This window comes from Octodon degus, unplaced genomic scaffold (assembly GCF_000260255.1).
Source record: "Octodon degus isolate 3935 unplaced genomic scaffold, OctDeg1.0 scaffold00004, whole genome shotgun sequence".
NCBI lineage: Eukaryota > Metazoa > Chordata > Mammalia > Rodentia > Octodontidae > Octodon > Octodon degus.
In genome coordinates this window covers 13876129-13881332 of record NW_004524580.1, presented here as the reverse complement: position 1 = coordinate 13881332, position 5204 = coordinate 13876129, and positions in this window count along the sequence as shown.

The following is a 5204-nucleotide window of genomic DNA, read 5'->3' as shown; positions in this document are numbered from 1 at the left end:
TTGTTGTTGTTGGTTAATATTATCTCTTCTCTACCTTCAATTGGGATTAGAATGATTTTAAACCTTTTCCTTTTCTGGTACAAAAACTTGAATCTATAAGTTCCACATGATCCTGATGAAAACAATTTTCATAAATTATATTTTCACTGTAATTTTTAAAACTGACTTCCATCTTGATAACACAAAAGATTTTTTTTCTAGTCACAATGGTATGAAACTAAAAATCAATAATAGAAGAAATTTTGGGCTGGTGAGATAGCTCAGCACTCTTAAGTGCCCACTTAGGCAAGTTTAGGCAGCTGCAGGGTACCTCAGTTCAATTCCTGGCACCACAAGACATACCAGCCCCAACCACAGTGTGGGCTGAGCTGCCCCCCAAAAAGGAAAGAAGAAATGTTGAAAAATGTACATATATGTGCAAATTAAACACAAGATAAATAACAATCAATGGGCAAAGAGCAAATTCAAAAGGATGCTTAAAATATTGAGATAAAGAAAGATGACATACAGAAGTTGATGAGATACAGCAAAAGTAGTACAAAGAGCAAAACAGTAGTATGTATGCAAAAAAGGAAGAATTCCAAATAGTCAACTACAGTGATTAAGCTGTATTGTCTACTTTATTTTCTTAGGAGCCATGTAGCAGATTAGTGAAACACATTTCTGGATGCTTGAAGTACATCATTGGGCCGTGACTTCCGGGCCTATATTTGATTCATCCCTCCTTCCTTTCTGACATTGTGTCTCTGTTTTCTTCCTGGCTGTAATCAACTGGATGATTTTACTCCCCATACACCCTTTTCCTCTTTTATGCTTTTCCCTTGGAGCCAGCTGACTATGTAATGAACCTTCTAAAATCATGAGCCAAATTAGATCTCACCTCTTTGAAGATGTGGGTATCCCTGTGATATAAAAGTTGACTAAAGAGGGTGGAGCCCTAGAATCCCATAAGCAGAGCCTGTCAGACAATTCCAGTTGGAGCTCAGCACTCTGTTTTTTATTTTCTTTTATTTTGAAGAGTAAAAACAAAAGCAAGAAAAACAAAAACAAACACAGGAATGGTAACATACAACAATACCTATGCTACAGATTTTCAAAACAAGAATAGCTGATTAACAATGATTGATGTCATTGATATATTATCTATTTTATCATCAAATTTAGTGTTCATATTAACAGAGAAGAGTTTTGCAAGATTGGATGTATGATTGAATGTTACTGCATGCTTTCCAGAAATCTTACATTTCTTGAAAGTACTCTGTTATTCTGAGCTCCAACTGGAATGGTCTACCAGGCTCCGCTTATGGGATTCTAGGGCTCCACCTTCTTTAGTGCTCATACAAAAGCCCTGACAACAGTCAAGGCACAAAAGACTTCATTGTAAACAAGAACTCCACTGACTGTTGGATGAAAGACTGGGAGCTACACTCTGGGGCAAAATGTGCCTAAATGTTGCCTCTGTTTTGGGCTGATGCAGGAGACTAAGATTAAACACAGAGTACTAATTGACTTAATGGACTGAATCTCCAGGCATGTGGAGTGCTACTGGCTACTTTTAGCCAGAGTGGTGTTAAACTGAAAGTTAGGGGCAAAAACCAGAGCAGAAAAATTTATAAAGCTTAAATTTAGGCCTGAGAAACAATTATTTATACATTTGGAGCCAAAGGAGGTGTGACTGCTGAAGAGCTTAGCATCTTTAAAGAGAAGCTAAGTGTTTTGTATAGGAAAAAGAAGCATGTTTTGAGGGCATATCAGAAATTCAAGGAGATAGCTCAGTAGAACAAGTGCTTGCCTGGCAAGCACGGGGTCCTGAATTCAACCCCTGGTACCAGAAAGAAAGAAGAAAGAAAGAAAGAAAGAAAGAAAGAAAGAGAGAGAGAGAGAGAGAGAGAGAGAGAGAGAGAGAGAAAGAGAGAAAGAAAATAGAAATGTCACCTAGGGAATTGGTGACCCAAAGTTACTTCGCCATATACAGCTATGCCATAGCTATGCTGTGACTCAGGAATCACAGCAGACATAGTCTATCAGGGTCTAATTGTTCTTAAGCAATGGCAAAATTTAGACCATAGGTATAAAGCAGGTTGTCCAGAAACAGAGCATATCTTTAAGAGTTATGGAGTGAGGAAGGTGCCCGTATAGATTTCAAAGGAAAGTCTGGGGAGCCAGAGAAATACACCTTGAGAAGATATGTGAAGCCAAAGGGACAGTGGAGACTGCAGCAAATCAGAGATGACTGGAATGTGTAACATCTCTGGAGGAAAGCTGTAAGCCATAAGCAAATCAAGTCAAAGACAGAGGCCAGGTAGGCTCCAATCAGCAGGGCCAAGGGGCTAGGGAGTGCTCAAGTCTTGAGAACTCACATGACTTAACGCTTGTCCTGCTGGTTGTTTCTTTCAGCTTTGGTGTAATTCTTTTAAATCTCCTATTTCACCGTTTGGGAGGTGAATGTTTATCCTGTACTATTGCATTTGGGGATTATATAACTTGTTTATTTTTACAGAATTTCATTCTCAAAGGGAATTTTGAATTGGATTTTTAGTAATACTGAGATTGTTGAGAATTGGGAAAGAGACCATTATCTTTCAGTTGGATCAAGGACAGTTGAATCATTGAGGCAGAATCACAACCTTGTATTTACTTGGGAATTGCAAATGGTTTAAGAAGTTAGGGTGGACTGTCAACTTGGCTGCCTTGGGAGCCACTCAGGTGACTGGTACAGCACATTTACAAATGGTAGATAATGAAGACCACCTTGGAGCCTTCACCTGGCCCCTTGCTGCTTCTAACATGGTCCCTCAGCTCTGTTCCTAGGTGCCATGAAGCAAGCATCTTTCCTCTGCCATGCCTATCTCCCTTGAAGTTGCTGCCTTGTAGACAGATGACCTCAGAATGAATCACCTGAAAGCAGGGGCCAAATTAAACCTTCCCCCTCCATTCAGTCATGTCAGGTTTCGTCTCCCAGCAATGGGAGACTGACTAGTCTATCAACCTAACATTATACCACAAAAACAACAAGAAGAAAATAGCACACTAAGCTCAGATAATGGAAGGAAGGAAAAAAATGAAGATCAGAAATAAATGGAAAAGATTGAAGAAATATGGAAGAGATAGACAATGCTAACTTGTTTCTTTGAAAAGACAAATATAATTAACAAACCTCTAACTAGGCTAAGAGAAATAAGAGAAAGCACAGAAAGACAAATGGTGTATGATTTCACTCACATGTAAAGTCTTAAAACAGTTAATTTCATAGAAGCCAAGAGGAGAATGATACACACAGGGTGGGGTTTGTTTCTGGGAGATATTGATCAAAAGAAATAAAGTTTTACTTAAAAGCATACATTCAAGTGGAGGATCATAAGTATGAATCCAAAGGCCAGTGAGGTAGCTTAGCAGACTAAGTGCCTGCTTAGGTAAGTGCAGGGGCTAGAGTTCGATCCCTGGCACTACTTGCTGTGCCGCCTCCCCCCATCCCTGGGGCATGTTGAGCCAGCTACAAAGTCTGGGCATGGTGCACGCACTGTAATCCCAGACTGGGGAGACTGAAAACAGGAGGATCACTACAAGGTCGAGCTGCGTAGTGAGACCCTGCACAAAAAGAAAAAGAAAACGTAAGTATAAGCAATGTAGATACTTAGGGAGACTCTTTTTAAAAAAAAAAAATAACTAAAAGTAAAAAGAAATACAGTTATAGCTCAGTGTTAATGCCCTGAGTTCAATCCTAAGTATTTAAAAATATAATACAAAACAGATTTATTATACTAGACAGTGACAATAACAAAACAATATATAGTATTCTTGAAAAAGCCTAATATAGTGGCTGTAATGTGTCCCATCATAAAAGTGATAGATATGTGAGTTAATGTATATGTTAGTTACTTATATTTAGTCTTTACACAATGCATTTATATTTTTGAAAAAATTCATTGTACATAGTAAAAGTAAGTACATACAATTTATCTGTCAATGTAAAAAATAAAAGTAAAAACATAGAATTTAATTTATGCTAACTTCTCTAAAACTCTCTGATCTCAAACCCTCTGGCCAAGTCATTCCTTATTGTAGACAAGCCTTTTATAATCATGATTGTTTCTGAACAATGGAGTCAGAACAAAGACTTATGATGATAACAATGTTTTCTGGCACCAGGCCCTGGTAATCTAATGCTTCATCTTCGTGGTAATAATAGCCAATATTTATTAAGCCATTACTTTCTCACAGTATCTCTGTCCAGTACAACATATGTCTGTTTATCAAGTAGAGACACAGGCACACACGGTGTAAGCTATAAATAGCAAAGATTCAAATATGGAACCCATTTCAAAAACGTAAATTCTCAAACATTTTTCTAGAGGCATAGGTACAGTCTAGTGTCCTAGTATCTGATACACTGAGTCCTGGGATAGACCATCCCTGTGCTGCAGTGGCGAGCGTGCATCACTTCCTTCTCTCTACTTTCTGTGCTTTACTGGCTGGAAAATATCACCTTGAGTAAGGTGTTGCCTTTAGATATGATAGTGGCCACCTGTCTGATCACAGGGAAGTTTTCAGGTAATTCTGAATCATTCTCTTAATTACTATCAGTTTATAGGAAGATCTTAAACTGGAACATATTTGCTGTTCTGTATTAACAAATATTGTATTTGCTTTTAGTCTTTTAAAAAAATTATTTCTTGTTATCCATTTAATATGTAAAAGTTGCACATTTTTTAAAATCAGATTTTAGAGTTTTTCTTTAAAAAAATCAGGTACTTTACAAATAACGGATGCATTTTCTATGTTCAGGCAATGTGCTAAAACTTTTCCTGCAGCTGTATTCTGTAGCATCTCCTGCTTAACATCCGCAAATATTTTTGTTACACACTTTAATGTATAGTTTTATTGGAAGGAAAATGCCAACTATGGCTTTGTGGAGTTATCTATAGATTCACAATATTCTTTCAAATATTCACTTCTAGTTATCTATCATTAGAGTGCATTTGTATTTAAATACTCATATCAAAGTATATTCAAAACAGTTTTTCAGAAAGATGGTCTATAATACATGGTAAGAGCATGTCTTTAAGTCTCTGTTCTGTATATAGATTTGCGACCTCCAGGAAGTTCTTTCAGTCTCTATTCTGTTAACCTTATTCATGATATGATTGAAAAATAAGGATATCTGATTTGGTCTTTTATGCACTGATAAAGCTTCAAACAATAGT